The sequence below is a fragment of the Cebus imitator genome, unplaced genomic scaffold (assembly GCF_001604975.1).
Source record: "Cebus imitator isolate Cc_AM_T3 unplaced genomic scaffold, Cebus_imitator-1.0 Scaffold703, whole genome shotgun sequence".
Taxonomy (NCBI): domain Eukaryota; kingdom Metazoa; phylum Chordata; class Mammalia; order Primates; family Cebidae; genus Cebus; species Cebus imitator.
In genome coordinates, this window is record NW_016108018.1 from 128,732 (window position 1) to 139,668 (window position 10,937).

General features: G+C 54.9%; 1 long non-coding RNA gene across 1 annotated transcript; it reads right to left on the bottom strand.

Moving 5' to 3' along the window:
• Positions 1–144: 144 nt before the first annotated feature.
• Positions 145–1,927, bottom strand: LOC119469553. Its single transcript, XR_005198378.1, has 3 exons — positions 1,650–1,927; positions 874–1,253; positions 145–338 (listed from the first exon to the last, which is right to left on the bottom strand). It is a non-coding gene; the product is annotated as an uncharacterized LOC119469553 (long non-coding RNA).
• Between the last annotated feature and the right edge of the window lie 9,010 nt (positions 1,928–10,937).

Here is a 10,937-nt window from a genome sequence, read left to right on the forward strand (position 1 = left end):
GGGAGGGGTCAGAGGAGCATGGGGGCAGGGGTGCAGGAGCACTGAGACTGAGCAGTCTCTTGATATTCTCTTGAGCATCAGTGCAGTGGCTGCAGAGCAAGGTACGACCTGATGTGTCCTCGCCTCCAAATCAGGGCTGCTCCACTTCCCAGGTCAGAGTTCCCTGGAGGGCCCGTGGGGACCCTGAGCCCTCACCAGCATCCAATCCAGCAGGGCCAGAGGGGCCCAAGAACCTGCATTCCTCAGGGTTCCCATGATGCTTGCCGTCCAGGAGCCCTGTCCAGACCACGCTCCCATTCATGCCCTGGCAGTGGAACCTGGAGCCTTGGTTTCTTCACCTGCAAAGTGGGAGTATCAGCATCACCCGCATCGAAGGGCCCACGTTAGACATGGCGATGCCCGTGGACTAGCAGCCCTGACCCTCCCCAGACCCTCTGAGGGAGCTGAGGCCTGCTGGCCCTGGTGGCCGCTCCCTCTCCAGGCTGAAGACAAGAAGGTCTCTCGGACCCACCTCCGACCAGAGGAGGCAGGTCACAGCCTCCAGGGCCAGGCTGGGGCCACCACAGAGCCCACGGGTGGTGAGAGGGAAGCGGCTTCGGTGGCTGAAGGTCACTGGGTAAAGTGGGGGTAGATTAGGGAGAGCACAGCGTCCGTGTGTTCACATGTGCACTTCCCAGTGTTTCTGTGGGCACTCAACATGTGCACAAGTGACAGGCTTGGCAAGCCATCCTCACCACCCAGACGGAGACGCCGGATGTGACCAGCACCCCCAGGGTTCCCTCCCAGCCCCCGAGGTAACCCCAGTGCTGTTCACCACAGAGGGCTCATTCTGCCTGTTTTAGGGTTTCGGTAAATGAAACCCCACAGCTGTACCTTTTTGCCTGGCTTCCTTTCAGCCACGTCTGAGATGCTCACTTTGCTGTTGCTTCTGTGGTTCCTGGGCAGTTTCCCTTGGGTGGACGTGACTCAGTGAGACCACCCCTTCTTCCATGTGTAGACTTTCCAAATAGTCTAGGCAAGAGAGGCTCAGGTAGGGAGTTCAGGGAGGGGCAGTGCACCAGCAGAAGCCTCCTGGCAAGGAGCACGCCCCTCCCTTGGGGGAGGCCCTCAGATTGGCGGGGATGGAGGCGGCACCCGTGCGTGACTGACAGGGTGTGACATTCTGCTGTTTCTCAGAAGAAACTCCCAAGCAGCACATCGGTTCCTGGTGTGTTTCACAGACTCTCACCAGATTTTAGGGTTCACTCTTTGTCCTACAGTTTAAACACACCCCAAAGTGAGAAAATTATGAGAGTATTTCCCTCAGAGACCCATATTCTGTGTTAAAGAATTCTTCCTTCTACCTAAATTCATCTCCTTACAGTTGGATGTCATTTGTTGTGGTATTTTGTCCATTTTCAGCTTTGTTTACATTTTTTTGACATGCAATAAAATGCCCATATTTAAGATGTACAGTTTGATAAGGTTTGACATTCTGCTACACCTACAATAGAGACAATGGACAGCCCCTCCCCCAGGCCAGCCCCAACCCGTCCCCTCCCCAGGCCGGCCCCACCCTGTCCCCTCCCCCAGGCTGGCCCCACCCCGTCCCCTCCCCAGGCCGGCCCCCACCCCATCCCCCACCCTCCTGCCCCTCCAACTACACTGACCTTTCTGTCACTGTACATCGATTCATTTCTGCCCTGGGTAAGAATAAGTATACACAGTGTGTATACTCTTACTGCCTGACATTTTTTCACAGTGTAATTATTTTGAGATTCATCCTTTTCAATGCTGGACGGCACCGGTTGCATGGACGTATCATAATTGGTTCATCCACTGACCGGTGGAGGACATTCAGGTTGTTTCAGATTTTGGTGATCACAGGCAAGGCTGCTGTGAACGTTTACAATACAGTCTTTCTGTGGACATTCCCAGAACAGGCACATCTGGGTCATATGGTGACTCTGTGTAGCTTCTTAAGAAACTGCCGCACCGTTCCCTGTGGCTCCTGTGTTACCATCCTGTCAGCAGGCTGCACCCTCACCAGCCCTTGGCAGGACCAATTTTGTCTGTAGGTGCCTCTCATAATGGTCTTCATTTGCACTTCCCAACCTGCCTCAGCCTCCCAAAGTTCTGACATTACAGGTATGAGCCACTGCATCTGGCCCCAAGTTAATTTTTGTATGTGGTGTGAGGTAAGGGTTTTGAGGATTTGTACTTGTTTTGTTTTGTTGCTTATGAGTGTCCAAATGACCCAGCATTCCTTGTGGGGAAGATTCTTCTCTCCCTGTTGAATTGCCTCGGCACATTTATCAAAAGTCAATTGGCCATAGATGAGTAGGTCTGGGCTTTGTTCTGTCCCACTGACCTGTTTGTCTGTTATAATGTTTATATTGACTGTCTTCATTAAAATCAAGCCATATAAATTCTTCAACTTTGCTCTCTTTAATGCTTGCTTTGGTTACTCTAAGTCCTGTGCATTTCTGTATAAACCTTAGAATTAGCTTGCTAATTTCTACAAAAATCCTGCTGGGATTTTGATTGGGATTGTGTTGATTCTAGAGGTCCATTTGGGGAGAGTTGGCATCTTCCATGAACATGCTATGGCAACCTTTATTTAGGCCTTTCTTCATTCCTCTCATGGATGTTTTTTAGTTCTCAGTATACAGGACTTCTATATCTTTTGTCAACTTTATTTCTAAGTCCTTTGTGTTTTTAGCTTTGCATTTCGAGCTAATTATAGCTTCACAAAAGTTGCAGAATAGTCCAGAAAGGCCCCACATTCCATCCCTCAGCTTCCTACAATGCAGTGCCTTGCAGAGCTACCTCGAATTCTTAAAAGCAGGAAACTGATACAAGCGCCACACCCGTCACTGGACGTGCAGCTCATCTGGACGTCCTCGTTTCCACGTGTTCATTTTATTCCGGGTGCGACGTGTGTGGAGACTCTGTGATGTGTGGCCACATGTGTCGGTTCCTGTGACCACAGCCACATTCGAGATGCGTGACCATCCATGTCCACCGGGTGAGGGGTGCCCCATGCTGCCCTTCTCCGACCAGGGCACACGCCGGCACGTCTGCCATCTCCATCACCTGTCCTTTCAAGAGCGTTGCATAAACAGAGCGTGGAATGCAGCCTTCGAGGTGGGGTTTTCTCTCCGTGTCTGCTTCTCGCCTTTGCTGAGCGTGTTGTGTGGTGTGCGTTTAACACTCACCTGTTGACAGATGCTGGGGCTGTTCCCAGGTTTTCACTGTTACAGATGAAGCTGGTACAATCATCTGTGTGACTGAACATCTGAATTTCTCTGGGATAGAAGGCGTGCAATTGCTGGGTCACAACGGCAGGTATGTGTTTGACTTTTTATGAAACCACCAGACACCAGGATGGACGGAGATGAGTCGGACACAGGGGAAAGGGTGTGGGGCCAAAATCGGAAGAAGGGGTCTTGTAATTTTCCTTTTAGAAATCACTTCAAAATAAAGGAAATACACTCACACATACATGGTAAATTGCTTTTCAACCAAGGTGCCAAGAGAACCCAATGGGAAAAGAAAGATTGTGTGCGCTGTGGGCTGACTGGCTACAGTGAATCCAACTGCAGGGGACTCCGGCGCGTGCCCAGGGGATGCCTTTCAGGGGCCATGTGGGCCCCACCGCTGGGCTCCACGCACACGCACTGGAAATCCAGACCTGAGTGTGTCGCTGTAGAGATGTGCCGTGAGCCGCCCTGATGGGGTCACATGGGAGCTCAGCCAGCACCTCTAACGGGCCCCACTTGGTAGGTTCCCCAGTTACGGCCTCCAGAATCCAGCCAGGAAGGAGTGTAGTCTGAAGAGAATTGAGCTCCAAATGGGCTCTAGGAAGGGGCTGTCCTTGTGCCCAGAGTGAGGATGAGGTATTGGCCCCTGGGGAGCTGACCGGCTGTGGTGAAATATTTTTGAGGAAATCCTGGCTTTCTTCCCTTTCCTTCCCACTGGCTCGAAGGAGCCAAGGCCTTCCTCCCTCCCCTGGGCAAGCCCTCCACTTTGTTTTGACATTACAAGCCACTCATGACCCTTCCTCCCAGCATAGCCCGAGGGGAGAAATAGTTTCCTGGCCAGAGGCGAGAGGGCCTGGGCTGGCCGCCTTCCTGGGGCCTCAGCCTCCCTGGGATGGGGCTTGGTCCCCGTGGCTTCTGCAGTGCCTCAGCCGCCTGTGCCCTTCAGCTGCTCAAGGAGAGGTGGGAAACAGCTCTGGAAAGCCACGGGAGGAGCCACGGCAGAGGCGCAGAGTCACAGAGGCGCAGAGGCCCCTGGCCCGGACCCCTGCTGCTCCTGCGGCAAGCCTGGCCCCCTTGTGCTATTCACCAAGAAAAGCTTGGCCTCTTTGCCTCCTGCTGTGAGCGCTGGCCCTGGTGGCAGCCAGAACATACAGTGCCCCGGGTAGCTGCCTCGGGGCTGAGCTTGGCTGGGCTGAGCCAAGTCCTGATTCCAACAACCCTGGCTTTTGCGGGATTTCAAATTGTCCTCTTGAATGTCTCCCAGAAAGGCCAAATTCCTCCTCTCTAATGAGGAAAAGGATTGGCAGAAGGGGTCCCCTGACATCTCCCTGGAAGGGCTGAACTGGTAGCCGCTGGCAACACCACTCCCGTTACTGTGGCAACCACTGTTTTGGGGTAAACTGCATACTGCCCACGGGCCTGAGGGTGTGAGGTTTTCCTTTTCTCTACTCCCAGCCCACCAGCCACTGGCAAAAAACCCTACCAGATTAGGGTGCTTTGAAAGAGAAGTAAACAGCCCTGTGCCCCCAGGGGCCACGCTTGGGCCAAGTGTCAGCTAAAAAACAGCAGCTCTGTGAATTGTGATCATAGGCACGCCTTGTGCCACGTGAAATGGGCATAGTCCCATTGGAGATCATCTTAAAATCCAGAGCTGTTTCGAGCTGAGCTGATGAAGACTGCAGGATTCCATTAAGTTCAAGGTTCTCTAGCATTGGACAGAAAAGACATTTACACGTAACAGACTTTCACCAAGTTCAGAGGCTCAAAGATCGAGGTAGGAAAGACAGACTCACTGAGAGGTGCTCTGAGGTCTCCCTGGCTCCTTGATGCCTTTGAGAAAGGCACAGGGCCCCAGCACCCCCCGCCACCCACACTGGAGGCAAGGTGGGAGCAAGGTGGGAGCAGCCAGCGCCCCTCACAAGCGCTGAGGGTGGCCGGCGGCCGAGTCTGCCTGAGGTGCACTCGGTGGCCACTGAGCCCTGCCCTTGGGGAGTGCTCACCCCTCAGCAGTCCCGCTGAGGCTCCGCTTCTGCAAATGGCCGCCTCCACGGGAGGGCAGAAGGAGAGCTCTGGGTGAGTCAGACGGCAGCATCGGCTCCTGTCAACAGAGAGAGTCAAAGTGTAAAAGGTGGAAAGAGATTTATTCTGAGCCAAAGATGAGTGGCCGTGGCCGGTGACACAGCCCTCAGGAGGGCCTGGGGACACCCCAGGATGTCGGAGGCAGTTTCTTATGCATTTTAGGGAGGAAGAGACTTCAGCCAATACATTTAAGAAATGCCTTGGTTGGGTTCAGAGAGCAGGACGACAAAGCAGTCAGGAGAGTGGAACTCTCAGGCTGTAGGAAGATCTGAGAGCTTTCTGGTGGACAGTTGGTTACGTTGATCTGAAGACCTAGGATCAATAGAAAGGAATGCCTGGTTTTAGATAAGGGATCCGGAGACCCAGGCTCTTGTTCGCAGAGGCCCTCAGGTAGCGGCTTCAGAGGGTTGTAACGTGTTTCCTATCCGACTTCAGTCTATGTCGGGAAAGGGGGGCTGAGGCATGCCTGCCCCCACTTCCGTTATGGCCTAAAACCGTCTCTCAGGGTGTATTTTCAGAGGGCCCTGGCCGAGGAGGAAGTCCATTCAGATGGTCGGGTGCCTTAGCGTTTTATTTTTGGCTTACGCTCTGTTGGTGGGTGGTGACGGCTGCCAGGCAGGAGGGTGCCCAGGGCTGGCGGGGGCCCTGATGGGCGCTCCATGGAGACACCTGGCAGAGGAGGCGCTCACCAAATGCCCGCGGTCCCTGCACCCGGCGGGCAGCGTACCTCCTCCGCGCACTCGTCACAGGTGGGATCGGTCATCCACCGACTGGCTGCTCCACCTCTGCCTCTCCTCCAGCTGGGGCCTTCCGCATCCCTCGCTGTCACCCCACAGGCCTGGCCCCCTGGGATGGATCCCACCCCAGTTCATGACCTCATTTTCCTCCTGCTGGAAACCGTGTCCAGACACAAGCCCCTTGGCGGCTCACCTTGTCCTGGAGGCCGCCTTCCCCGATGCCCCAGACCCCTCCAGGTGGCATGGAGATGGAAGCAGATAAGCTTCCCAGCTCCCTAGGTCCAGGGCTCCCTACGTCCAGTGCCGCCTCACTGCCAGGACCCCCTCCCATGGGCTCACACTCCCACTCCCCATTCTGATCCCGGCTCTTTGGAGGCCGTCCTGCTGCCTGCCAGGACCAGGCACCAGGGCGGGTTGCTGTTGAATGGGCCTCCTGGCTGGGTTACCTGTTCCCATGGGGAGAAAGGTCCTCTGTTCACTGCACTCACAATGGCCTTGGAAACCTTCCCCTTGCAGCCCTGTAGGTGTGTGACAGGCCCTCCATGTGTGACGGGTCCTCCAGGTGTGATGGGTCCCCCAGGTGTGACAGGTCCTCCAGGTGTGACAGGTCCTCCAGGTGTGTGACGGGCCCTCCAGGTGTGTGACAGATCCTCCAGGTGACAGGTCCTCCAGGTGTGGGATGCGTCCTCCAGGTGTGTGACGGATCCTCCAGGTGTGTGACGGATCCTGCAGGTGACGGGTTCCCCAGGTGTGACAGGTCCTCCAGGTGTTGACAGATCCTCCAGGTATGTGACTGGTCCTCCAGGTGTGACTGGTCCTCCAGGTGTGTGACGGGCCCTCCAGGTGTGTGACAGATCCTTCAGGTGATGAGTCCTCCAGGTGACGGGTCCTCCAGGTGATGGGTCCTCCAGGTGTGTGATGGGTCCTCCAGGTGTGTGATGCGTCCTCCAGGTGTGTGACGGATCCTGCAGGTGACAGGTCCCCCAGGTGTCAACGGATCCTCCAGGTATATGACTGGTCCTCCAGGTGTGTGATGGGTCCTCCAGGTGTGTGATGGGTCCTCCAGGTGATGGGTCCTCCAGGTGACAGGCCTTCCAGGTGTGTGATGGGTCCCCAGGTGTGTGATGGGTCTTCCAAGTATGTGGACCCTCCAGTTGTGATGAGTCCTCCAGGTGTGTGATGGATCCTCCAGGTGTGTGATGGATCCTCCAGGTGTGTGATGGGTCCTCTAGGTGTGTGATGGGCCCTCAAGGTGTGTGATGGGTCCTCAAGGTGTGTGATGCGTCCTCCCGGTGTGTGATTGATCCTCCAAGTATGTGGACCCTCCAGTTGTGACGAGTCCTCCAAGTGTGGTGGATCCGCCAGGTGTGTGATTGGCCCTTCTGCTCTGTGACAGGCTCTCCAGGTGTGTAATGGGACCCTGCAGGTGTGTGATGGGCTCTGCAAGAGTGTGAAGGACCTTCTTGGTGTATGTTAGGCTTTCCAGTTGTGTGTGGGCTGTTCCAGGTTTGATGGGCCCTCCAGGTGTGTGATGGAGCCCTCCTGGTAACAGCAGGCAGGTTACTTTCTGCCCTCTCCCAGGCCACACCACATGGCTTGTGGTCCACTGAAGCCATCAGGTCTTCTTCATCTGAGCTACTCCCAAGTCAAGGCCCTTAGTACTGTATTCCAAAGTAAAGGAAAATGTAGCTCATTTGTCTGATGTTTGATTGTAAGTGTCTTATGTTCCTCCCTTGGGAGATGTCAAATCGTCAGTCTGTTTCTCTACATATTGACCCTCTTGTTCAGATTGTGACAAGGCCTGAGCATCGCCGGTCTTATCCTTATGACAGGAGGAACCACCTTGAGGCCAGTGCGTGATTGGAGTCCAGTTCACTGCACTGTGGTCTGGAGCGCAGGGCAGTAAACCCACTGCTGCTGTTCGTCATGAGTATGTGCAGAGTTTCAAATGCTAACTGGATTTGGTGTTCAGTTTTGACACATTTTTATTGTTATTTTATGAGGTATCAGTGCACAGTGGGTCTGGACCGGTGGCGGCTTTATTTGCACCTCACTGTGTCAAGCTCCCCAGCAGAGACCCTCACCTAGCCCTGTACTCCCCACCGGCCACGTGGACCAAAGTCTCGTGGAGGCAGAGCTCTAGAAAAACTCATCTTGAGTGTGGGTAACCCCTCAAATAGGCACCGAGGAAGGAGGGCTAAGCAGAATCCTGGCACAACTGAGGCCTGAAGAATATCTCAGTTTATAGTGTTACTACTCAGTTATTTCCCTTTTTATAATCCTCTCTATAGAAAATCATATATTAGTTCATAGAACGAGTGCCTAAAGAATATCTTACCACTCAGCTATTTCCATATATATATATATATCTTAGCTCATAATCAGAGGAATGCCTAAGAGTAGACACAGCAGAGAGCATGAATTAAGGAATAAGCAGCTTATAGTCAGAGGAATGCCTGGAGCAGACACAGTGCAGAGCATGATTTAAGGGAAAAACAGTTATACCAGGACAAGAACCCACGGCCCAGGCGGCAGCGTTCAGTATCGTAAAGATACCCGCTGTATGGCAGGCTTGGGGCGAGAGCCACTCCTCCTGATAAAGGAGCTGTAAGACCTTGCTCCGGCTCTTGTGGAAGGCTGCCCTCAGACCGGCAATCCCTCGAGCATCCGAGAGCTCAAAACTCCTCCGGATAATCACACCTTGGGGACTGTGAACTTATCAGTTCTTGTTACCGTGCTGCTCAAAGCATCCTCCTATAGAGCTCACTGGAAGCTGCCAGCAGGTGGCGGGAACCCTGACAGCTCTGTCACTGCTGTGTGACTTAAAGCATCCTCCTATAAATCTTCTTAGAAGTAGCTTGCCCATAGATGACCTAATAGGAGTGACCTAATGGGGGTGGACCCCTTACTGCACACGGCCCTTGCCTCGATGACCTAATGGGAACGGGCCCCTTGCTGTGCACTGTCCACCTCCTGGCCTAGGTGACCTCATGGGTGGACCCCTTGTTTTATTGCTCATGACCCTATCACTGTCCTTAAAGATGACTTCACTCACTGCCCTGCCCCCCAACCTACACACAATAAATACTCATGCTTCTGGACATTCGGGGCCTCGCCTGACTCCACTTACAGGTGGCGTGGCCCCCCTGAGCCCAGCTGTATTTTCCTTGTATTTCTGTGTCCTGTCTCTTTATTTCTCAGATCCTGCGCCTCAGCACAGCATAAGGGACACCCCACGACCCTGTGGGGCCCTCAGCCCTACATTGAGAAGCCCACACACCCCTCTAATGCATGTAACAGGGAGAGGTTCGTGTGGACCCATGTGGCACGTGGTTAGAACAGGGTTTCCCCGGACCCTCAGAGTGAAACAGTCACCCTCTGTGGTGGGCACCCTGGGAACTGAACACATAGCATACAGGAGTGCCGGCCACACACACCTGACACACAACGCTGGTGCAGGAGGACCCTGGCCAGGAGGCTGTGGGGGTCAGTCAGCCGGGTGAGGTGGTCAGGTGGGTCAGGTAGTAGCCGGGTCAGCATAAATATCCCAGTGTGCTGTGGGTGGCAGCTGTGGGTCCAGGGAGGACCCCAGGGTGGCAGGAGGGCACTGGGAGGGAGCAGGACGGGGCCACGGAGGATGGAGAGCCTGTCCCAGTGCCTGGTGCCCTGTGGCATCTGTCAGGCCGCACAGGTTGTTGGCATCCAGGCCCTGCTGGGTCCCCTGGCACCTCTCCCCACCCTGGAACAGTGGAGGGGTCCAAAGCCTGGTCCGACTGCTCATTGTTGGGGGTAAGAAACCTGTGCCCTGCAGCTCTCTGGGGGTCTCAGAGTTGGGGAAGCGCAAGGCCCTATCACAGCTGGGGCTCCTGGCTGCTCGTCGGAGCCCCACAGAGGCAGCAGGGAAGGAAAGCCTGGCATCCCCATGGCTGACCAGCAGGTGCAGCTGAGGGAGAGGAAGGCCTGGTGCCCTCTGGACTGACCAGAAGGTGCAGCTGAGGGAGAGGAAGGCCCAGTTCCCCCATGAGTAACCAGCAGGAGTGGCAGGAGAGGAAGGCCTGGTGCCCTCAGGGCTGACCAAGGGGCCCATGGTTACTGCTAGGGCTGTCCCTTCCCTCTCTCTGGCTGTGGCTCGCAGGGCAAGATGCTCTGGGAGAGTGGGGCCAGCCACAGACCCGGGGGCTAAAGTGGGCCTAGTGGCACTGCAGAAGGTGAGGTGGACCAGGAAGTGCTGCTCTTGCAGGGGCCTTTAGCCCTAGAAAAGACGCATCGGAGCTCTGTGCTTGGAGGAAACCCTGTATATAAAACTTGGTCCCTCAATGCTGCTAGAATATTTCACTCCATGGCTCCAGGGCAAATATGGGGGCAGAATTACTACTGGGGAAGGGGGTTGGGGAGCTGGAACACCAAGTGGGAGTAAAATACGGGCTGTTGCCAGGGCAGGAAGGTGGCACCAGCCTCAAAGGGCCCGAAAGACGCAGAACCTCTCCAGATGGGCAGGGCAGCCAGGAGTAGGTCGCTGCTGCCGTCTGCTGTCGGAAGCAGGAATTTCACCCTGTCCAGGAAGACCCGTGAAAAGCCAGGCCCATGTCCTGCCGCAGGGACTCAGGGGACTTCACCTATAATTCCCAAGAGGTCATGTGGCGTTCGCAAAACCCTGCCTGAGCACACATTGATATCTGGCATTTTTTTTTTTGAGACAGAGTTTCACGCTTGTTGTCCAGGCTGGAGTACAATGGCACAGCCTCAGCTCACTGCAACCTCCGCCTCCTGAGTAGCTGGAATTACAGGTGTGAGCCACCATGCCCAGCTAATTTTGTATTTTTAGTAGAGATGGGGTTTCTCCATGTTGCTCAGGTGATCCACCTGCCTCGGCCTCCCA